Source organism: Dromiciops gliroides, chromosome 3 (assembly GCF_019393635.1).
Source record: "Dromiciops gliroides isolate mDroGli1 chromosome 3, mDroGli1.pri, whole genome shotgun sequence".
Lineage (NCBI taxonomy): Eukaryota > Metazoa > Chordata > Mammalia > Microbiotheria > Microbiotheriidae > Dromiciops > Dromiciops gliroides.
In genome coordinates this window covers 618281532-618307313 of record NC_057863.1, presented here as the reverse complement: position 1 = coordinate 618307313, position 25782 = coordinate 618281532, and the positions used below count along the sequence as shown (strand labels likewise).

The following is a 25782-nucleotide window of genomic DNA, read 5'->3' as shown; positions in this document are numbered from 1 at the left end:
GTACTCCTGAATCCAGGGCCAGTGCTCTATCCACTGCGCCACCTAGCTGCCCCCATTATCAGTTTCTGAAGTAGCAATGCAATAGGTTGGGACGATCATGGGATATGGAGTCCAAGGATCCATATTTAAATTCTAATTCTACTACTCACATGAGTGACCATAGGCAAGTCACTTCCTCGCTCTGGGTCGGTTTCCTGATCTATAAAATGATGGGTTTTGGACTGGAAATAATCACTAAGGTCTCATTCAGGTCACAAGCCAATAATTTACTGATTCTCACATTTTGATACAGTTCCTAAGTTACTATGCTACCTGAATGATCCATATAAAGTCAATGATTTGTAATAAAAAATTCTCTATGATTTTCACCTGAGCACCAAAGCACGGTGCAAAGGGCAGAGAATTTGAAGTCAGAGGACCTAAGTTTGAATCCTGAGGCTGCCACTTATTACCTGAACCTTGGAAAAGTCACTTAAACTTTTGAAGCCTGTTTCCCCATTTCTAAAATGAGACAGTTGAAAGAGATGAGCTCTAAGGGCCTTTCTAGCTCCAAATCCATGATACTATGACCTCAGCTTGAAAGAATTTTATCTCATAAGACCTAAAGTTTTAAGTAAACCTCAAAGATATGTCGTGGCTCTAGAATTTTTTTTTAACATTTTTTGTGTCATGGGCTTTTTAGGACTCCAATTTTTAAATGTATAAAATAAAAAGGATTACGGTGGAACCCAATTATATTTAAGTAGAAAACAATAAGAAGTTCATGTGCCAGAGGCAGCCAGGTGGCACAGTGGATAGAGCACTGGCCCTGGATTCAGGAGAACCTGAGTTCAAATCCGACCTCAGACACTTAACACTTAACTAGCTGTGTGACCCTGGGCAAGTCACTTAACCCTCATTTCCCTGCAAAAAAAGAAAAAGAAGTTCATGGGCCCCATAAGAAGCCCTGCTCTAAAAAGGGCAATTTTTTCTCCATTTATGTAAAATTATTCATTAAGTCTTACACACAGCTGCCACACTAAGAATGCTGAAATGGGTCCAAATGCATTACTCTAAAATCATACACTCGCCACTGATCTTCAGAGCTCCATTTTGACTCCACTGATTCAGCCATGAAATTCTCTTACTCTCAGAATATATAGAAAATTTGAACCTTTCAGTTATGAAATTTTTTGTTTTTCTACAAATTATACAAGAAGTAGCTAATGAAAAATATCATTGCATTTTAGAACCTTAACTGATAAACTGATGCATGTGATCATGTGATTTTCATGCCAAGTTGAACAGTTTTCTTGTCTCTTGCCCTATCCCTTCTAAGGCAGAGGCAGACAGACAAAGCTGTGGCCTAAAATCCCACAAAAGATATTAATCATTTTTAATTACAAAAAAAATCAGTTTCTACTATTGTTACCAACATCTTACTAAACGTGTGTTTTGATATCTGTTCCAAAAAATCTAAAATTTGGAGTTCTAACAAGGAAAGCCATGATGAAAGCTCATGAAAAAGTCTGAACTTTCTAGTGCTACATCGCTAACAACTGTTTTGGAAAACATCTTCCACAAGAAGTGACTACTACTTTGGAATAGTTCTAAATTATTAAAAAGTTTTTCCTCATATCAAGCCTAAATTTACAATCTGGATTCCTTGGTTCCCAGTAAATATTCTTTTCACTACACAATGCCTCTAAAATATCTACATACATTAGAATTGTAGAAAAGCCCCCTCTGAAGGGAGGTAGGTGACAGATGCACCATGTATACAAATGAGTATGATTCAAGGTAGTATGTGATGAAGGCAAAGATGAGATCCAGAAAAAAATAGCCTAAGAAAATTTGAAGAGATTACTTTCAGTTAAGGGTCTCAGGGAAGGCTTCACAGAAGACGTGTTACCTGAACTGAGGCTTAAAGGAAGAGAAAAAGAATTTCAACAAAGAAATTCTGTAAGCTAGAGGAGTTCAAAGGAAAGAGAGGTCACTTACAGCCAGAAGGATCAAGAAAATACTACATGAAGAGGACATCTAAGCAGGGTTTTGAAGAAGGTATAGGATTTCAGACAGAAGAGGAGACAGAAGCAAATTCTCCAAAAGGAGGGAATTTTTTTTAAAGGAGAAACATTCCAAAGATTCTTAAATTGAAAACCACTCTGCTATGAACCCCCTGCCACTTAGAGCACAGCTGTTCTTCATGGAGTAAAAGGGTAAGAGACACATTCCCTTAGCAGGTGTTTCACCAAATGCACAGACTGTTTCATGTATCATCTATGTTAACAGAAGCACTCAAAATCTGGAGGCTGCTTAGCTCCTAACAGTCAATGTTATGACAAAGGGAATCTGGAAATAGAACAATTTGGCATAACTTCTGTTACTATTAGCAAACTGCTAGCTACTTAGTAGACACAGAAATGTATCTATAAGCTTTTCATTTTTAATAACAGAAATCAACCATAGTTGAGCACTTATAAATGGCTAGAATTCCAATTTGCTGCCTCTGGTGGGCAGTCCTATTATAAATATAAAGCAGAATCTATGTCCCAATCTATGCTACTGGATGCTAGTTCTTGGTTGATTATTAGCTAGATAGCATTTTACACAAAGGATTATTGTTATTTTCCCACAGCTATGGATCAAAATTTCTATCTTGCGTCTTTGTCTCAGCTGCTGCCAGGAAAGGTGTGATTTTGGACAGAAGTCAGTAGTGCTCACAGCCAATAAGCCACCCAACCTGAAGCCACTTCAAACTCTACATCGCCATCTGCTTTGTCCTATCACCATTCGTCTTTGAAAACCTCAGCTGATTACTGCTATTACTCCACTTCTATTCATAAATTGAATGAAAAAAGAATAAATTTCTCAATTTCACTGATGAGACACATTACAAATCCATCTTCATCCAACCTCAACTGAACCCTCACTGCAACCAAGCCTCCCCCACCTCATCTTCACCATTCCCACCTACCTCAGCTGAGGACCTCACCTCTTACTTTACTGGAAAAAAAAAAAGTGAGATTATTTGACATGGGCTTTCCCTTCTCCCATTCCCTCAAACTTTTTAACCCCCCCCCGACATCCTCTTCTCTCCTCCTTTCCCCCCAGTCTTTGATAGAAGTAATTGTTCTTCTTGCCAAAGTCCAACCTCTCTATGTGCACTTCCTCTCCCCTCCCCTCCCCTCCCCAGGTCTTCTGCAGTTCAATCATCCCGAATCTTTCATCTCTCTCATCAACTAATTCCTTCTCTACTTCTTTAAAACATCCCTAACTCTCCCCTGTTTTTTGAAAACCTTCACTAGATCACATGTTTCAAATCGTGGATCCAAAATCTCTCCAAACTCCTTAAAAAGTCCACTCATTCTCCATTTTCTCTCCTTAACCCTCTGCAATCAGTTTTTTCTTTCATCCCTCAACTGAAACTGATCTCTCTAAAGTTAGCAATGATCTTTTTTTTTTTTTAGTGAGGCAATTGGGGTTAAGTGACTTGCCCAGGGTCACACAGCTAGTAAGTGTTAAGTGTCTGAGGCCAGATTTGAACTCAGGTACTCCTGACTCCAGGGCCGGTGCTCTATCCACTGCACCACCTAGCTGCCCTTAGCAATGATCTTTTAATGTTAAATGTGGTTGTTTCTTCTTGAGCCTGGTCTTTCTCCACCTGTCTGCTGCTTTTGATACTATTTAACACCCTCCTCATGCACACTTTCTCCTCTCTGGGTTCACCTCCTATCTATCTGAACCACTCCTTTCCAATCTCCTTTGCTGCCTGATCATCTACACTGCAATCTTAGGCTCTGTCTCAGCTTCTTCTCCTCTTCTACACAAGACATTCTTAACCTTTGTACCATGGATCTTTTTGAAATTCTGGTGAAGTTTAGGAACCCCTACTCAGAATTATGTTTTTAAATGCATAAAATAAAACAAAATTACAAAAGAAATCAATTATATTAGATAATTTTTCAAATTCTTTTTAAAGTTCATGGACTGAGGATGGAACAAAGGTGGCAGATTAGGGGCAGCCACCCAGCTGAACTCTCAACATTCCCCTCCAAACTACAGTTAAATAATTCCTCAAAACAAATTTTGGATCAGCAGAGCCAACAAAAAGTTAGTATGGAATATTTTTCTGGCCTAAAAAAAACACTTAAGAGGTAAACAAGAGAAGGCAGTAACACTGGGATGGAGGTCTGGTAGAGATCTGCTTGGAGCCTATACCAATAAAGAAATATGTTGGGGGGGGGGGGGCGGCTAGGTTGCACAGTAGATAAAGCGCCAGCCCTGGATTCAGGAGTACCTGAGTTCAAATTCGGCCTCAGACACTTGACACTTATTAGCTGTGTGACCCTGGGCAAGTCACTTATCCCCCATTGCCCCACCCAAAAAAAATTATATATTAAAAAAAAGAAAGAAAAAAATATGTTGGGAAAATGAGAAAAACAACAGCAACAAAATAATTTGAACATAAAAAGTTACTATGGTGGCCCAGAAGACCAAGGCAAACTCAGAAGACAACAATGTCAAAACAGCTACCCAAAAAAACCCCAAAGGAAAATGCTAACTGTACCCAATACCAACAAGAATTCCTGGAAGAGGGGGCAGCTAGGTGGTCCAGTGGATAAAGCACCAGCCCTGGATTCAGGAGGACCTGAGTTCAAATCTGACTTCAGACACTTGACACTTACTAGCTGTGTGACCCTGGACAAGTCACTTAACCCTCATTGCCCCACAAAAAAACCCAAAACAAAACAAAGAATTCCTGGAAGAGTTAAGGAAAGAAGTGAGTGGTAGAGGAAAAATTAGGAAAAGAAATGAGAGTGATGCAAGAAACAAAAATGGTAATTAATTAGCTTGGTAAGAGAGGCACAAAAAAATACTGGAGAAAATGACACCTTAAAAACAGGAACTGGCCAAATGGTTAAAAGAGGCACAAAAATTCACTTGAAAAAAAAACTCTTTAAAGAGCAAAATAGATCAAATGTAAAAGGGTTACAAAGATACACTGAAGAAAATATTCCTTAAAAATTAGAATTAGGCAAATGACAACTAATGATTCCATGAGACATCAAGAAACAATACAAAATCAAAAGAATGAAAAAATTGAAGAAAATGTGAAATATTTCATCAGAAAAACAAATGACCTAGAAAATAGATCAAGGAGAGATAATTTCAAATGAATGAATAAATGAAATGACTAGACTATCTGAAAGTCATGATCAAAGCAAGTATCTAGACATAATATTTCAAGAAATTATCAAAGAAAACTGTGCTGAGGGTAAAATAGAAATTTAAAGAATCTATCTGAAAGATCATCTCCTAAAAGAGATCCCAAAATGAAAACCCACAGGAATATTATGGCCAAATTCTAGAACTCCTAGATCAAAGAGAAAATACTTTAGGCAGCCAGAGAGAAACCATTCAAAATTTGTGGATCAAAAAAGATTTAGGGAGCAGCTAGATGGCGCAGTGGATAAAGCACCAGTCCTGGATTCAGGAATACCTGAGTTCAAATCCGGCCTCAAGCACTTGACGCTTACTAGCTGCGTGACTCTGGGCAAGTCGCTTAACCCTCACTGCCCTGCAAAAACAACAAACAAACAAACAAGATTTAGTGGTTTCCACATTAAAGGAAGAGAGGGCTTGGAATGATAATTCTAGAAGCCAGTGAAGCTAGAATTACAACCAAGAATCACCTACCCAGCAAAACTGAGTGTAATCCTTCAGGCGGCAAAATGGATATTTAATGAAATAGAGGACTTTCAAGCATTCCTGATGAAAAGACCAGAGCTGGGGAATGGCTGAACAAACTGTGGAATGAGATTATGATGGAAAACTATTGTGCTATAAGAAATGATGAGCAGGATGCTATCAGAAAAACCTGGAAAGACTTACATGGGGCGGCTAGGTGGCGCAGTGGATAAAGCACCGGCCCTGGATTCAGGAGTTCCTGAGTTCAAATCCGGCCTCAGACACTTGCCACTTACTAGCTGTGTGACCTTGGGCAAGTCACTTAACCCCCATCGCCCCGCAAAAAAAAAAAAAGAAAAGAAAAGAAAAGAAAGACTTACATGAGCTGATACAAAGTGAAATGTACTGTATACAAAATAACAGCAATATTGTAAGATGATCTGCTGTGAATGACAGTTATTTTCAGCAATACAATGATCAAAGACAACTCTGAAGGACTTATGAAAAATGCAATCCATCTAGAGGGAAAGAACTGATAGTATCTGAATACAGATTAAAGCATAATTTTTTGTTCTTTTTTCTAAAAATTTTTTTGTCTGTTTTCTTTCATAACCTGACTAATGTGGAAATGTTTTGCATGACAACACCTGTATAACATACTGAATTGCTTAAATTCTTAAAGGGGGGTGGGGAGGGAGGAAGAGAATTTGGAACACAAAGTTTTTTAAATTTATGTTAAAGTTTGTTTTTACATATAATTTGGGGGAAAAAATTAAAATTCTAAAAATTTAAAAAGACCAGAGCTGAATAGAAATGTTGACATTCAAACAAAAGACTCAAAATAAGTATTAACAGCTAACACAAAAGAATAATCAAGGGGCTCAAAGAAGTTAAACTACATACATTCCTATTTGGGAAAATGATACATATAACTCCTAAGAACTTTATCAGTTAAAAAGAGTTTACATAAACAGAGGGTATGGGTGTAGGTCAATTATGTTGGAATGGTCTGCCAAAAAAATGAAGGAGGGAGGGGCAGTTACGTGGCACAGTGGATAGAGCACTGGCCCTGGATTCAGGAGGACCTGAGTTCAAATCCAGCCTCAGACACTTAACACTTACTAGCTGTGTGACCCTGGGCAAGTCACTTAACCCCAATTGTCCCCCCCAAAAAAAATTAGTGTTTCCTATTAAAAAAAAATGTAGGAGGGAGAAAGAGGTATGCACAGGGAGAAGGGAGAGGTAGCATGAGGTAAATTTTCTAACATGAAAGACATACAAGAAAGAGCTTTTACAACAAAGGGGGAAATGGGGCGGGGGCTAGTGGTGGCAGGGAATGCCTCACTCTCATTGGAATCAGTTCAAAGAAGGATGTATATGTCTGTTTGTGTGTGTATTTATGTATATATGTATGCACACACACATTCAGTTGTGTATAAAAATGTAACGTACCCAACAGGGAAATAGGTGGGAAAGGGAATGGGGTGGGGGGTGGAGAGGGGAGGTAAAGGGGAAGGTGGATTAAGGGAGGCAGTGGTAGAAGCAAAATATACTCTTTAGGAGGGATAGTCCTCCTACCACATACCCCTGCAGCTTGAAACCCAGGAGTCATCCTCAAGTTCTCATTCTCTGCCACCACCCATAGCCAACTGGTTACCAAAGATACTGATTCTACCTTAACAATATCTCTGATCCACACCCCCTTCTTTCCTATGACCCCACTACCACCCTGGGGCAGGCCCTCAGCACCTCATGCCTGACATGTTCCAGCAGCCTACTGGCTGATCTCCCTGCCTCAAGTCTCTCCTCACTCCAGCCCATCCTCCAATCAGCTGTTAGACTGATCTTCACAAATCACAGGTGTGCCTGTATCACACCCTAATACTGGTGGCTCCCCATCACCTCCAGGATCAAATATCAAATTCTCTGACACTCAGAGTTCTTCATAGCCTGGCCTCCTTCCTCCCTTCCACAACTCCTCAATGCAATGACACTGATTTCCTTGCTGTACGCATTCTCCTCTCCTGACTGAGTACTTTCACTGGCTGTTCCCATGCTAGCAATGCTCCCCCCACCCCCACCGCCCCCATGCCAGCAATACTCTCCTGTTTCTTCTTTACATTTTTAGGAAAAATAAATAACTTTCTAGTTCAAAAGAGAAACTTTGTCCAAGTACTTCTTCCCTTCTTTAGAGACTCTTTCTGACAATAATGGAAGAGACAACTTTGTCTTCAACAGATAAAAACAAAAATCACAAATATTTCTAATTTTCCCACCTTGAACTGATCCTGCGTCTTCCCGCCCCCCCAAAAAGAAGAGGTAACAGGTGCAAAAATGTTGCGTGTGCTGTAAAATGTGGTGATAGGGTCAGCTCCTTTAGTTAAACTGGTTTTCTTTGCTATAAGGAAGGGTTGGGGGTAGTGTTTAATGGGAATATCTAAAAATGACTACTGGAAAACAGTCTGATGACTTTTTTTTTAAATCTCTATATTTTCACTTAAACCTTTTGTGGGGGGGTTTATCTGGGGACACAATCTATCTTTGTAAAATATATGTCCAGCTCACTTAACCAACCAAGGAGGTCATTCACCTGCTGTCTTCCCATTAGCCTCCCTTCATGTGGCCTTCTCTCTGGAGTTCACACTGACTATCCTAATAAAAACATGCTGTCCTTCACACACTAAGCTAGAGCTCATATTCTACCACACTCTTACTGAGACCTATTTGGCAAATATTTCTGAAAAGGTTTTTTCTATATATCAAAGTAACTGACTTGCAGACTGGCCTCATAAGTGCTGCCTTAACCAAATGAATTATCTATAGAAACTGGAAAATAAGGGATCCGGAAATCACACAAAAGTCCTAGAGGAAAAGGGACACCTAGCCACTGAGTCTTCTATACTAAAATACATTAGGGGGGGCGGCTAGGTAGCACAGTGGATAGAGCACCGGCCCTGGAGTCAGGAGTACCTGAGTTCAAATCCGGGCTCAGACACTTAACACTTACTAGCTGTGTGACCCTGGGCAAGTCACTTAACCCCCACTGCCCCACAAAAAATAATAATAATAATAAAATAAAATACATTAGGCGCAATTGTGACAAGTAAATACCAGAATTTAGGGATAATTCCAATTATTTCCTTATGGGAATTCGCAAATGGCCACCTGGCTAAATGGAAAACTTTCTAAATAGTGGCTGGTCACTGAGAGAAACCAGGCAAGAGAGAGACCAAAACCACAAATGTTAGGAAATCTGGTCAGGATCAGAATAAAAAGACATTATTCGTCTAAGGTGCCATCCACGGCTGAACAAGTTGGAGTATATATGAATGTAATGGAATTCTACTGTGCTGTAAGAAATGATGAGCAGGATGGTTTCAGAAAAACCTGGAAAGACTTAAGTGGACTGATGCTGAGTGAAGTGAGCAGAACCAGGAGAACATTGTACATAGTGACAGCAACATTGTGTGATGATCAGCTGTGACAGACTTTGCTTTTCTCAGCAATATAATGATCCAAGACATTTCCAAAGGATTCATGATGGGAAATGCTCTCCACATCCAGAAAAAATAACTGTGGAATCTGAATGAAGACTGAACCATACTATTTTTACTTTTTCCTTTTTTCTTTCTTGAGGTTTTCCCCTTTTGTTCTGATTCTTCTTTCACAATATGACTAAAGTGGAAATATGTTTAAAGTAATTGTACAAATATAACTTATATCAGATTGCTTAGTGTCTTCAGGAGGGGGGAGGGAAGGAAGGGAGAAAAAATTTGGAACTCAAAATCTTTAAAAAGACATGTTGAAAACTATTCATACATTTAATGGAAAAAAATAAAATATTACTAAGGATTAAAAATAATAAATTAAAATTAAAAAGTAAGGTGTCATTCACCTCTAAAAATCCTCTATTCTTATGATCCATACCACTAAGACAAAATTTTTAAATCCAACTATCAAAATCCCAAATTTATTGTGTAAAACAGAATATCCACAGCTCTCAACCATTCTAAGAAAATCCTGAGATTCAGTCTGTGGTCTACAACAGTTTTGATTTGACAGATCATAACTTTAATTTTCCAGTTTTAATGATAACATTCACCTCTCCTTACCATCCATACAACATTCTTCAAATGGAAAATGTTCCAAAATTATTTATTTACCCATGTCCCAAAACCCAAAAGGGATAGAAAGAGATTTCTATAACTTAACACTTAGCAAGTCATTCTCCCTGTTGGTGTACAATGAAGTTAGGTCCAAGTCTGGTTTTATAACGTACCCCGCCAAAATAAATAAATAAATAGATAGATAGATAGATAGATAGATAGATAGATAGATAGATAGATAGATTGCTTGAATGAGACTCCTATATAAAGTCCATTCCCTCAACCTTGGACAAATATAACTTTTTGTGAACCTATGCCAGAAAATGCAAAAGATCTGATCAGGGCACTTTAAGACCATGTCTCCACTTTAACCTCTTCTCTCTGCTGACAGTGCCACCTCTCTAGAGCAGGCCTGAATCACTTCACACCTGGGTGATTGCAATAACGTGCTGGTAGGTCTGCCTGCCTCAAGTCTCTCCCTATTCAGCTACAAAATTGGTTTTCTTAAAATTGAAACCCTGATCATGTCACCCCACCCCCATCAAACTCCAATAGCTCCCTATCATCTCCAAGATCAAATGCAAAATCCTGTCTTACTATGTGGCACATAGTAAGCACCTAATAAATGTTTCTTGACTGACTGAATTTTCATATAATCTTCAAGTTAGTTTTTGAGCATTCTTTTGCTCTCTCTATACAGACTGTTTTGTAGATTTAGCTGGCAGACATAACATTTAGCAAATATGTTGCTATAAATCTCTTGCTTATAAATAGCTCTTCCACTTAGTTGCATACAACTATAATTACTTATTAATATTTATACAGCTTCAGTGCTCTGAAATATCAAGACAGGCAGTGTGTAAAGGAGCTGTGTGACACTACTACATGAAAACCAAGAAGGGAAGCCTACAATTAAGCCCCAGCATGCAGCCCCTGCTTTGTTCTCACAACTCACATATATATCACCAAGAAAACTATCTTACTATTCAACAACTCACTATCAACTTCCTGCAGTAATTTGCTAAAACCCAAACCTAATACATTGATCAAGAACTCTTTAAGTCCTTATACAAAAATACCCCTTAATGAAAATAATTAATACAGTCCCATAAAATACACAAGGGGGGTGGGGGAAAGTTAACTACAACAACGAAGCTGTTGGGACACAACTGCACCCATCATTTTAAAAGATTTGGAGAAAGTATAGAATATTAAATATTGATCACTGGAGACTTCTCAATACATATAAAATTTGATCTCTGCTGCTTTTATTAGCATTCTACTTTTGAAAAAATCCATTAAAATGGGTTTTTACCCTTCATTTCCAAAAAACATTACCAAAAAATTTTATTTGTTCTGGGATTACTAAACTGAGCAGTAATAAAGAAAAAAGAGATTGGGTGATAGAAGAACAGATGAAAGTAAGATTTTCTACCCTTTGGCATACTGCAGTAAATAAGGTCACATGTACTGCTTTGCTTGGTCTTAAATGATACTGAACTGACAAATTAATTTTGGTTTTTTTGTGGGGTTTTTTGGTTGGGCAATGAGGGTTAAGTGACTTGCCCAAGGTCACACAGCTAGTAAGTGTCAAGTGTCTGAGGCTAGATTTGAACTCAGGTACTCCTGAATCCAGGGCCAGTGCTCTATCCACTGCACCACCTAGCTGCCCAAATGTTTTTGTTTTGGTTTTTGGTTTTCGGTTGGACAAATTAATTTTGAAAAGGTCCTCCTTCAGATCAACACAAAGTTATATTCTTCATTTTTTTCATGAAAGCTAACTGAGGCATAGAGGAAAGAAGACTGAATTTGGACTGAGAAGGCTTGGATTCAAATCCTGACTCTCTCTTCCTAGATGTTGCAACTCACCACCTCCTAGGGCCTCACTGTAAAAGAATGTTAATAATCAAGAGGTACTAAGAAATCTATTTCTTAGTGTTATTTTCTGAAGCCTATAAATATGGCCAGGCCTCCCCTTTCATTGCCCCCATGATTAGGTAACATTATCATACTATTTCTCCTCTCCTTTTCATAGCCAAACTACTATAAAGGGCAGTCTCTACTTCACTGCTTTCATTTCCTCACCTCCCACTCATTTCTCCAACTCATTCAATCAATCTTCCAAACCCACTATACTCCTCTTCTTTTTTTTTTTTTTTTTTTTGCGGGGCAATGAGGGTTAAGTGACTTGCCCAGGGTCACACAGTTAGTAAGTGTGAACTGTCTGAGGCCGGATTTGAACTCAGGTACTCCTGAACCCAGGGCCAGTGCTTTATCCACTGCGCCACCTAGCTGCCCCTACACTCTTCTTAAACTCCTCTCCCCAAGGTTACCAACTATCTTAACTGCTAAAGCCTTTTCCATCTTTACTATCCTTTCTCTCAACCATGCCCTCCTCCTTAGGCTTCCACGTTCTCCTCCCATCTCTCCGCCCCTAACCCTTTGATACATTATCATTCTCCTCTTACCCACTAACTGTGTCACCCCCACTGAAAATTCTCTCCTAGGCCTTCTTCTCTCTTACACTCTCTCTTCACTGATGAGTTCATCAGCTACCATGAATTTAATTTATTTCTATGTAAGTGACAAACAAATTTATATACCATCTTTCTCCTGAATTCCAGACAGCATTACCAGCTTGCCACCTCAATGTCACTGCAGGCAGGTCCAATGCATAATTATGTCCAAAACCTCCTTTTTTTTATGGCACCAACCTTCCAGTGACCTTGCTTCACAATCTTGGCATCAGCCTTAACTATTCCCTTTCCCTCATCTCCTGTATCAGAATCCATTGCCAAATCGTGTTAACACTACTGTTGCAACATCTCTTGCATCTGTCTCTTCTCCCCATGAATACAACTTTCTACCCACTCTTGCTCAGGCCTTCATTTCCTCTTCACCTGGACTATTGCAAAGCCTCCCAATGTATTTTCTCCCCAATCCATCCTCAACACAGTAGCCAAATTGAGGGGCAGCTAGATGGCATAGTGGACAGAGCACCGGCCCTGGATTCAGGAGTACCTGAGTTCAAATCCAACTTAACACTTACTAGCTGTGTGACCCTGGGCAGGTCACTTAACCCCAATTGCCTCACTAAAAAAAACAACTCACTTATTTAGAAAATCTTGGGGCAGCTAGGTGGCACAGTAGATAAGGCACCAGCCCTGGATTCTGAAGGACCTGAGTTCAAATGTGGCCTTAGACACAACACTTACTAGCTGTGTGACCCTGGACAAGTCACTTAACCCTCACTGCCCCACCCAAAAAAAAAATCTTTAGTGACTTTCTATTGTATCTAGGATAAAATACAAAATCTTCAACCAAACACTTAAAGACCTCCACAAATCTGGAATCCTTCTACCTTTCTGGCCTTATTTCATATTACGCCACTCTCCACAATCTCCTGCTCCAGTCAATCTGGCCTGCTGGCTGTTATCACTATATGACACTGCCTATCAATTCCCTCTTTTTGCATAAATTGTCCCTGGTATCCAGAACACATTCTCTCCTTACCTCCACATCGCAGTTACCCTAACTATGCCAAGGGTGACACCTCTTACAGGATATCTCTCCTGATCTTCCCGATTGTGATTGCTTCCTCCTTTGGGGTTTACTCTGAATTTATTTATGTTTATAGTATGTCTCCCAGTAAAACGTAAGCTCCATGAGAAGAGAAATTGTTTTTTCCATCTTTATATCCACAGCACTTGGCACAGTGCCTTGTAGATAAGTTACTTAGTAAAACTTTATTGAAGTGAATTCTTATACACATTAACTTGACAGACCGAGAATAACCTTCTACATCAATTCGTTCCTAAGAAATATATTTTGGAGTGTTACATCATGCTTTGGTTAGTCCAGAGCTTCTTAAACTTTTTCCACTCATGACCCCTTTTCACCCAAGAAATTTTTACACAACCCTGAATATATAGGTATATAAAATAGGTATACATAACCTTTTATTGTTGCTCAAGGTCACAACAAAGTGCTAAATGACAGAGACAGATTTAAGTCCTGATTCCAAATTCTCTCTATTGCCCCAAAAGGTGGTTAAGAAGTTTTGATACTTATGAACACCTCGGCTCCAATTTGACAAGTAGGTATTTAAGGGAAGTCTCAGGAGTTGTAAACTCAAATTCTCATCTCCATCAAAATGACCAGATTTCAATGAATAATGTAACAAACTCTATACTGTGTGGTACAAAAATATACCAGAAATTTCAGCAAACAGTATTTCTGTTCATCTCTACTGATGAGTAAAAACTAACTTCAAGCCTGAGAAAGACTGAAAGGCAATAAAAGAGAGTGGATCTAATTAGTTGCTGCTGCTGTTTGTTCTTCAGTCTCAAAAGTGGATCAAGCAGATATCATGACTTGCAATGAATTGGATTTAAGTGAGGAAGGGCTGTGCAAGGTCACCAGCCTCACTCTCTCTTCCAGTGCCATCTGGGTCCAATAGCAACATATATATTATCAGGACTGGAAATGAACCCAGTTGTTTAAGGCACTCAGAGTTAAATGACTTGCCAGGGTCACACAGCTAGTAAGTGTCTGAGGTGAAATTTGAACTCAGGACCACCCAACCTCAGGGCCAGTGCTCTATCACTGTACCACCTAGCTGCTTAATTAGATGCTGCTACCAAGCTGAAAGAAAAAACCAGTATCCCTTTTAAATTGATTCTAAAGTTATGACTAATATCTTTCCAGGTCTTTGCTGGTAATGTGAAGGGAAAAGCCATTAGTGTAGTCTATTCTAAACAACCTATTTTAATATAACCTTTATAGCAACCCACATATAAAAACAGCACCAGATATAAAAATAAGTTCCCCTCCCCCACCAAACCAGTGTTCCACATTGCTATTCTAGGTTACAACTTAACGAATTCTAAAATTAAGTGCTCTCTGAGATACTGCAACCAAACTGATACAAAGAGTCACAAAGTTGCTCACCCATTTGGACACTGTAAATATAGAAGGAAGACTATATCCCTCGGCTTTTAGCTGCTATCTTTTCCCTTGTAACTTGTATCGAGCTGCAGTGAGGAATAGTGAACTAGAATCTCAAGCAGTAGAAATCAGAAAGAAGTCCACTAGACAAGAGTGTATTCAGGACCACTAGAGAATACTCCATGCCAGAAGACCGTCAGGAGCAAGAATGCACATAATGGGGGCAGCTAGATGGCGCAATGGATAGCGCACCGGCCCTGGATTCAGGAGGACCTGAGTTCAAATCCGGCCTCAGACACTTAACACTTACTAGCTGTGTGACCTTGGGCAAGTCACTTAACCCCAATTGCCTTACTAAAAAAAAAATGCACATAATGCCTCTTTGGACAAAAGCTGTCATATACAGCTTCAGATGAGGCCAACTGGATCCCTCAAGCTGTGAAAACAAGAAACACTTTCAACATATTCTAATAGGTCCTGTAGGGGGCTGGAGTCACGCTGTGTGTCTTGCCTTTCCAGTTCCCTCTCACTACAGCTCTGAATAAACATATAAGCACCTTACTCCAAAAGAATTAATTGAATCCTGTTTCCACAGATCAGGGCATGACAAAAGAAAACACAGTTGTCCAACGGTACTACATTTATCAGGGACAAGACTTCAAAAAATCCATAGAGAAAATGGCTGCTGCAAGAATCCTCACCATTACGAAGCTCCAAGAGCAGCCAACGTACCCTCTTCTAATCTTTGTCCCCTAACTAGGGTCCTTAACAAAAATCTGAATTGAACTTAATATGGAAAACGTAGTTCTGGAGAAATACCAAGAAGTGCAGTAGTCTACAGAAGCTGGAAATGATTCATTTCCACCTCTTCAAATAAACGATATTAAAAGCTGTTTTAAAATGAAAAATCATTTTAATTAACATAAAAAGCTCCAGGATTTCAAGTTACACTTTTCTGAGATTACTTCATTATGAAATAAAATATTCAACTGCTGCTACCTTTATGAACAAATCAAAGGTTATGCTAAAGACAGAAGAACAGATTCTGTTTTTCCTTCTATTCCTATCACTGTTAAAGTAAAATCCTTTTGAAATAGCTACCAGTAAGTGAAAATGTGTTTGTGTTTGACAGCGTTTATTAATTTCACAGCAGGAAGTCAGCTTCATTAAACCCTTTTATTTATTAAAGAATAAAACAGTCAAAAAATTAAATGAGACTCATCGTGATGCTTTCAATAGGCTCAAAAAATTAAGCACTGTTATTCTGAACAAGTCAGCAGGATATAACAAGGTGCTAGCAGTGCTTTGTACACTGTAGGCATTTCATCAACATTGACGCAAGAATGATAATTAGGGTCCATCTGATATTGATTCCAATAACCAGTATATCCCTGTTAAAGAGAATGAGACCCAAAATAGGACTTCCCCTTATTGGTTCCTCTGCATTTTGAAGGATGAAATTTTCACTCAGGCAAATCAAGAAGTTACAGGCTACACTGCCTTTGACAGAGAGAAAAAGAACTCCAGAAAATGTCTGGATAACTGAAACACCACCACCCCATCACTACTATCTCATTCCTTTTGTGGAAATGTGTTCTGTTTGTATAAAGGAACTTACTATCTACTTAAAGATGAGGAATTTGGGAAACTCCTGTACTATGCAATATATTCCAATTATATTATATCATTATATTCTAAATGAAATATACTACATTGTAAGGGGCAGCTAGGTGGCACAGTGGATAGAACACCAGCCATGGAGTCAGGAGGACCTGAGTTCAAATCCAGCCTCAGACACTTGACACTTACTACCTATGTGACCCTGGGCAAGTCACTTAACCCCAATTCCCTCACCAAAAAAAGAAAGAAAAGAAAAGAAAGAGAGAGAGAGAGAGAGAGAGAGAGAGAAAGAAAGAAAGAAAGAAAGAAAGAAAGAAAGAAAGAAAGAAAGAAAGAAAGAAAGAAAGAAAGAAAGAAAGAAAGAAAACAATTATACACCTCAAGCTCTCTGATGAAAATAATTGCCTAAGAATTAGGATTGAACAAATGGAAGCCAGTGACTTTATGAGAAACCAAAACACAAAGCAAATCCAAATTAATAAAAAAAAAAATAGAGGGCAATGTGAAATATCTTTTGGGTAAATAAGGTACATCTATCCAGAGTCATGTTCCAGTCATCTGTTTTATCTCACCATATCTCAGTGAATTTATGTTCCTGTATTAGGACCTCTGGCTACTCTTCCAAGTTGCCTAAATATCAGGAATTTGTATACAGATATTTAACATCATGGGTTTTTACTATCAATTCCTTTCTTGAATTTTGTTTCCTTTCATTATATGACAAATACAAATACTTCAAAGATAATTTGATCTCCTATAGATTTACCTTCATGACAGGAACTTGCAGCAAATGTTTCAATAAAGTCATTCTAGTATCAAACAACTGGAAACATCTGGCCCAACAAGTGGGGAACAGTTACATAAATTACAGTGCATGAATGTATGCTTTAAGAAATAACAAATATGATGACTACAGAGAAGCACAGAAAGACTTACATGACCTGACAAAAAGCAAGGTGAGCAGAGACAGGAAAAAATAGACATAATGACTGCAATGGAAATGGAAAAAACCACCACAAAACAGTAGAAAATGAATGCTATGACATGAGAAAGCAATACAGCTAAAAAGAAGAGACATGGAAAGAGAGCTCAACCATCATTTGCACAAGTCTGGGGTAGCGGGCAGTCCCCAGAGGAAGAAATAACAATTTTTGTCAATCTATTGCTTGGTTTTGTTCATTCTTTTTCTTTTACTAAAAAGGTCTTTTTGTTCTAAGGAATGGCTTTTTTGGGATAGGGGAGAGTAGGAAGAGAGAGGGAAACCTAGGTGACAAAAACAAAAGATGTCAATAAAAACCTATTTTTTAAAAAACAAATAAATTATAATTAGCAATCACAGTGCTAGAGAAGACACAAGAAAATATGCCAACTTTCTTTCATTAAAGATAGGGGGGCTGTGGATATGGAATGCTAGATACAATGCTAGAAGCAGTTGGAATGTCAGTTGGTTTTGCTTGATCTTTTTTTCCTTTCTGTTACATTTGAAGGAGCAGTGGGTAATGGGGGGGGGGTGCCAATTAGAAGTGGCAAGTAAAAAGAAAAGGAATCAGTAAATTGTCTATTTTTCCCCAAAACACTATATGGCAGTATCTTAATACTGAATGATATTGCCTACTTTTTAAAATCCTAGGGGCGGCTAGGTGGCGCAGTGGATAAAGCACAGGCCCTGGATTCAGGAGTACCTGAGTTCAAATCCAGCCTCAGACACTTGACACTTACTAGCTGTGTGACCCTGGGCAAGTCACTTAACCCCCATTGCCCAGCAAAAAAAAAAAAAAAAATTCCTATGAGATTCTTTGATAGATCACATAAGATCATATTTTAAGATGGGGGGAGGGGGGAGCTAGGTGATGTAGTGGATAAAGCATCAGCCCTGGATTCAGGAGGACCTGAGTTCAAATCCAGCCTCAGACACTTGACACTTAACTAGCTGTATGACCTTGGACAAGTCACTTAACCCTCATTGCCCCGCCCCCACCAAAAAAATCTAGATGGGAACTTACCAGTCTTCTAGTCTCTGATGACTCACAAAGATAACTTTGTTTCACAATGCTCCACATATGAATATCAATCAAGGCATAAAATGGGGAGATATGTTACCATAGAGCCAAGTTCCAGGAGTGGGAGAAATTCTCCTTATGCTCCTATTTGCAGGTGACATAATGATGACTTCATAAAGTTCCACAATACTACTGGGCCTTCATAAAAGTAACAGCCAAGCAAAATCGATCAGTTTAGCAATATATTGGGGGGGGGGGGAGAGACAAGCACACAAACCCCAGATTACAACATGCCTATCAGAGCATATCACATGGAAAAGCACTACAGAGGGTGAGCCAGGCCCAGAATTGGAACGTATCAGCTAGATCACATTTGGGAAACCATATAGGGCTTTTACTGATCCTAAGCTGCCTCTGCTGCTGCAAAAGTTCATCCTTTTAACACAATATTATCTCCAGAATGCCACCTAGACACAATTCATGGCACACTGCAACCTCAGATGAATCAAAATTGCAAGATACCAAAGATCCAAGGAAAGATGCACATTGGCTATAAGTAAGCTGCTGTTTACCAACAACGGACCTATGTGTGCAAAGTAGTGTAAGAGGCATCAAAGAACACAGGATCCTAGATTTGGAGCGGGAAGAGAACTCAGAAACCTCAAGCATACTGACTGGTGCTCAGTGGAGAATTTATGAAAATGCAAGGATTGCACGGAAGAAGGTGTAAACAAAGCCACAATCTATGTCAGTGATGGAGGAAGTGCCCACATCAAGCACAAGTGCTGAAAGTAAGTCTTGAAACTGAACATTTCTCTGGGCTAATTTCTCACCCGCTATTGTTTCACTGGAGAGAGGAACTTTCCCCTTTATTTTCCCCCAATGTTCACAATAAAAGGATAAAGATACTGTGTCAACTTTCATCAATACTCTGACTTTTACAATGTCCACAATATCTTACATAGGACTTCAGGACACCTGAAACTCTATTTCTGAGTGGGCTTTTTTTTTTTAAGGAGTAAAGGGAAATCATCCTAACAAAATATTTGTCGGTTGGCTTAAGAAATGACTACTTCCTATCTCAAAGAATTATATGGTCTTACTTAGCATATGCCCAAAAGCATCTGGAAAGAAAGAAAACTATTCCTTACCAATATAAGGTTTTCAGTAAACTAAAACCAGAGAATGAAACAAACACCTCCAGATGTTTAAAAACAAAACACAAGTTATGTGTTACACATATTAAGAAACAGAACTAATCCAACAGGCTTCTGATTAATCATCCTTTACTAACATCAAACTATGCACAATCTGACATATACTGAGATGACACCATTGAAACTCCAATCACTAAACTCAATTCGTTGGGCCAAAATTTTTCAATAGTACTCTAACAAGTACTGACACTGTTTGAGGAATTCCTGAGCCCCCTCTACTGGTTTTGCAGTTATACTGACTCCAAAACTAAGTAAAGAGCTAAGTTAGCTACAAAAATGATGAACAATATTAAAATAACATGCATACTTTTCCATGTAAAACACTGATCTCTGAACTTCATACCTCCCAAAAAAATAAGACTCAACAAAAGATAAAAAGCAAAATAAAATGTTTTTAAATCTTTCTTCTAATTGAAACAGAAACAAACAGCAAAATTAGAAGACCACCAAAGGAGTTTCTATTGCAAGTAATTCCAGAAACTGGGAACTGACAAAAAGATATGACCAGTTCCCCTTTGTTTTTGCTTGTAGTAGATGAATTTCAAGGTTTGGGTAAACATAGAGAATTTTTTAATTGTTTATCTCTTCCTTAACATTCGTCTCTAAGGTACTAACAATTTTCCTTTAAAAATGATTTAGCTAAATTATATCAATAAATCTATTAAATTTATTTTAAAAGATGAGCCCTCATTTCAGAGGAAATATTAGGATCATTACAACAACTGTGCAAAAGAAAAAAATAACCCAGGAGATATTTATTTCTTTTGGTTTGCCCCCTACATGAGAATAAATGGGAATCTCTAATTTTACATTCAGTAGTAACACTGAAAAATTAACAACTTTTTCCATAAACATTACAACAAAGTAATTCTTCCTTCATTAAAAAAATGACAGCTCATTATCAATGTTAAAAGACATTATTACTTTCTGTGAAGAATACATAAATTGTATCTGCAGAATACACTTGTAAGAAGGGTTGTCTGAGTGCTCCTTAATGTCTTTTTTCTTTAAAAAAAACAATGTTGCAAATTCATAGTATGTTCTGTCTTTCCTTTTAAAAGTAAACACAGAGCTGAAGGCCTTTTTTAAAGGAATGGGCTTTGTTGCCTACCATTCATTCAAATATTTGCTGAAAAACTGAGATTAAAAAAATTGTTTTGGGGCAGCTAGGTGGTGCAGTAGATAGAGCACCAGCCCTGGGATCAGGAGTACCTGAGTTCAAATCCAGCCTCAGACACTTAACACTTACTAGCTGTGTGACCCTGGGCAAGTCACTTAACCCCAATTGCCTCACTAAAAAAATTTAAATTTAAATTTAAAAAAAATTTTTTTTTTGTTTTAAGCTTTGGGGCCCAGCAAAACATGCACTACACTGAAATTGCAACTGGTCATATCAAGGAAGAAGGAGAAAGAGCCAAAAATCACAATGGGAACAAGCAAATTGATCTTCTATGTGGGAAGTTAAAAGGAAAGAAAACAAGGGTCGAGGCAATTGCCAATTAAGGAAGCCAAGTTTAAAAAGCAATGAAGTAATCATGAAATGAAAAATAAAAAACATGCCAATACAATCAGAGGAAGGGCAAATTTTTAATTCTAAGTCAAAGCCATGAACAAAAATTCCGGGTGACAAGTCTTCAAGTCAAGACTACAAGACCTAGCAATAGTGTAAGATGATCTGCTGTGAATTACTTGGTTATTTTCAGCAATGCAAAGATCCAAGAGAACTCTGAAAAACTTATAGAAATTGCAATCCATCTACAGAGAAAGAACTGATGGTATCTGAAAACAGATTGAAGCATAATTTTTTGGATAGTTTTTTAATTTGAAGTTTTGTTTTTGTCTGTTTTCTTTCACAACCTGGCTAATGTGGAGATGTTTTGCATGACTACCCATGTATAACTTATATTGAATCACTTCAGTTCAGGGCGGGGGAGGGAGGGAAGAAGTTGGAACACAAAATTTTTTTTTAATTGATGTTAAAATTTGTTTTTACATGTAATTTGGAAAAAAATAAAATTCTAAAGACCACAGCAAAATTCTGAAGTTAAATCTTAGCTAATCAGTATACAACATGACTGCAATTCAACAAATATTTATAAAATACCTACTAAAGACAAAATACTGGAGTTGTGAAGATAAAACAAGGAAAATATCCCAGACAGCTAGCTAGAAGCTGCTCTTTGCCTCAACATGCTGACATGAAGCTAGAAGTACACTTCCTTCAGACACTGACTCATGATACATGCTTCAGCATTCTCCAGATGCCCAGAGCACAACTATTCCCTATTGGACTCACTGGCAGATGGACCAACCCTTGCTGATTCAACTGTTCTCTTGATCTCCACAAGTCACAACTCTGCAAGTGCATCTATCATATTTCTATAGGTCTTTAAGGCCTACAGAGCGCTTTCTTAGAACGATTCAATTCTGTGAGGCAGACGGTGCATATTATTTTTATTTTAAGGATGAGAAAACTCAACCTCAAAGATATTAAGGAATCAACACAAGATCATACAGATTGCTTCAGACCTAAGATTTGAACTTAGGTCTCTAGATGCTGAACCCAACCAGTCAGCAAGCATTTATTAATCACCTATTACATACATGCCAGGAGCTGTGCTAAGTACTGAAAATACAAACAGAAAAACAGTCCTGCCCTCAAAAAGCTTGCATTATGAGGGAAGAAACATATACATGAACACAGAAGACATACAAATCAAATACAAAGTACCCTTGGAAGGGGAAAACACTAGCAGTTCACTGTTATTTGCACTAAGACAATACAAAATCATTCTCACTACTATTGTGGTAGTCATAATACTGTGATGGCAAAGCAGCAGCAGCTCCTAGCTTTTTAACATTTTAAAAACAAACTGATTTCCAAAAATCACCTATCTTCAGTAATCTCCAAGGTAGAGGCATGATCAGCAGTGGGAGGGTGAGAAGGGCTACAATCCACCTTCCCAAGAGGTAATAAATTTACCTAGTATAGTCTAACACTTCTCTCCTAACTTTACACACACACACACACACACACACACACACACACACACACACACACACACACACACACACACACCTACACCTCTTCCTCAACCTTACCTATTCCTGGTTGTCTCTCCGAGTTTCCCCCCTTCCAATGTTACATGCTATCTACTGTGTGTGTTTGTTTGGTGAGAACGTATACACAACATACACACACACACACACACACACACACACACACACACATACACTAAAATGTGCATCTTGTCTTCCCTGTTAGAATGTAAGCTCCTTGAGGTCAGTACTATTGACATGGTTCTCTACATCCATCCAAGGCACTTAAAACCTTATTCCCACCCCACACTTGCCCAGATGACATTGGGGCAATTCCACCCCTACAGAGCACACACAACTCATTTCTCACCCCCCCCCTTCCTATCAGCAGATGTTCCCTGGCTCTGTACTTAGTAGTGACAAGTGATTAAGAGTTCCTTAGTAATTCTGGGTGGGAGAGTAAATACCATGTGTGCGCTTAGCACAATGTTTGGCACACAGTAGGCACTGAATAAATGTTTGTTGATTGGATGAATATATGAGAAGCGCAGGCATGGATGTGTTACAGATCTCCTTACATTATTTTCCTGCCCCACCTTTCTCCTGAACTTCCCTATTTCTGTTGAGGACATCATCGTCCTTCCAGTTACCCAGTCTCACAACAAGAGGGTCATCCCAGACTGCTCACTGTCAGTCAGTATCTCTCCACTCCCACAGCCAGCATCCCACTCCAAAATATCCTGTCAAGGTGATCTTCCTCAAGCCCAGGACTAATCTTGTCACTGTTAGTGGCTTCTGAATACTTCAAAACCCAGATTTCAATTTCTTCCTTTAGCACTTAATGTTATTCACGATCTGACCCCAAACCTTCCTTTTCAAGCTCAACAGGTGGCATTCCCTTCCTCACATGCTATGGGCCAGATAAAATCAACTAAAATATCCAGATATGAATAAGACATTAAGAGATGATTTGGGGGAATTATGGGGATTGAATGAACCACGCTGACTCCATCTAGTGACTCAGTTCTGGTTCTAGCTCAGTTTCCTTTCTATTCAATTATAGGTCTAGTCCAATTTCTGTCCTGTGAGAAAACTTGTGGGAAAAAATTGTGGGAATTGAGAGAGAACTTTATTTCACTGTTTGAACCCAGGCCTTCATGGCTGGGAAGGTATTGCTTAGAGATTCTTCACTAAGGTCCTGGGTTATGCTGACCAAAATCCCAGTGAGAACCAAAAACCGATGCAAGGAGTTTTCTTTTCTTTTTTTTTTTTTTAGTGAGGCAATTGGGGGGGAAGTGACTTGCCCAGGGTCACACAGCTAGTAAGTAAGTGTCAAGTGTCTGAGGCCGGATTTGAGCTCAGGTCCTCCTGACCCCAGGGCCGGTGCTCTAACCACTGCACCACCTAGCTGCCCCCAGTTATTTTCTTTTAATGCATAAAAATCTGTTTCCCTGTAATCAGGGGTCTAGAGCCAAGCTGAGGAGGTCTGGTCCCAAGCTGTAACTCCAATGACATGCTCGTCTTAATAAACTGATATGCTCAGAAGCTCAAACCTTTGTTTCCTCGGTTACTTCAGATTTCAGCCATCACAGATGTCTCCCATTAAGCGTAACTGCATAGAGAAAATCACAAATAATTCACTTTTTGCCTGTTTTTGCATTGTATATGATGAATGTCTAGAGATACATTACTTGCTAAAAAGCTATTGTTTTTTGTGATTGTTATATTGTCTGTCTTTCAATTTAAAAGTACCCCAAAAAGGAAGAAATTTTCCTGCTTGATCAAATTAACTAAATTACTAACACTTATTATTTAAGTTTTACTCTATTCCTCCAGTCCAGGCAAAGGATTTTTTAAAATAAAAAAAATATTAAATCACATTATTCAATAAATAGGATTTTTGTGCTGTTTATAAATAAAAATTTTAAAATATTGTTTGTCATCTTTAGCTTATCCTTTCTTAATTTCTATTCTGTAATGTATGTTTTATGACAAATATTAGTATAATAGTACATAGATAATTTATAAATATATAGTATGTGCATGCTCAAAAATTTTATTGCTGATATGGATGAACAATCAAAACAATTTGCAGACTATTGTTTTAAGACAGACATTGCAAATTCCAGGTCAAGGTCTAAGTCTGGCAAGGCAATTTGCTAAAAATCTTACCAAATCTGGCCTTTTATTTCCACTTTCTCTATTCTTAATAGACATACAAAGCTTTAGGACAAGAATTTTTTTTATGGTCTAATTGAAAAAAAAGAGTCTCCTAGGCATCAGCGACATTTCTAATTTCTAATTTCTAATTTCACATGCTGTGAAATTAGCAGTCTTGGGACACAGTGCTGAAGAATCAAAATGTGTATGGATTAGATACTCAGGCATAATATCTTTTATAGGGAAGTTCTGAGTAAATGGTGTCCTCCAGAGGAAGGAGAATTCAGCACTCTGGATTTAATGTAATCACCACCTGAATTTTCCAAAAGTCAAAAGGCTTTTTGTACTTAGCTATCAGAAAAAGACAATCTATTTAACCCTAGCTCTTAAAAGTTCACACTCCTTACTAAACAAGGTGTCTCTGCATTTATATGGAATTATCAGTAACGATTACATTAATACTTCCGAGCTATAGAATGTCAATGTTATAGGTAAAACACTCCCATGGCACAGGTCAGGACCCCCTCTGTCCTTCAGGAGTCAAGGCCAAAAACTTCATCACCCAGGAATGATGATAATTTCTTTTGTGTCTCTGTACCTGCAAATGAAGTTATGCTCATTCTAGACATTAACTCATATAGTAGTTATCTGAAATGATAACTATCAAGCTGATAGTTTTCTATTATTGGAGAGTCACTCACATAACCTGGGATATCAAGCCAACCCCAGCCATGCCTCATTTCCCCCTGGCCATCTTCAGGACTTACAGAGACCACAAATGGAACTTAACCCATTTAGTTTTAGAACTCCTACCCTACAACCCTGTGCTTGCTAAATGGATGAATGACCCTTTATTTCTAGCAAGTCCTAGCCGGGCTTCACGTGCTACCCTAGCCCTCACCTTCTTGCCATCTACCCTGTACACATATACTCATACACTCCTGAATCAGGATACCATGAAGGCCTGGGCCAGGAGTTCAGGAATTGTATGGGTTAAGTCCCCTGACAAAATCTCTGGAGGTC

At 38.5% G+C, this 25782-nt stretch overlaps 1 protein-coding gene across 3 annotated transcripts in view; it reads right to left on the bottom strand.

The window, feature by feature from the left end:
* The window catches only part of FBXO42 (F-box protein 42), a 106655-nt gene that overhangs the window by 65924 nt on the left and 14949 nt on the right, over nt 1–25782 (bottom strand). The window contains exon 2 of one of the 3 annotated variants that reach the window (XM_043995119.1): nt 24153–24211. The exons of 1 other annotated variant lie outside the window; for it this stretch is intronic. The gene's annotated coding sequence lies outside the window, so the exon portion shown is untranslated. Of the gene's footprint in view, nt 1–8640; nt 8651–24152; nt 24212–25782 lie in introns of those variants that run through there. One more of the 3 variants, XM_043995120.1, reaches the window with a different exon arrangement.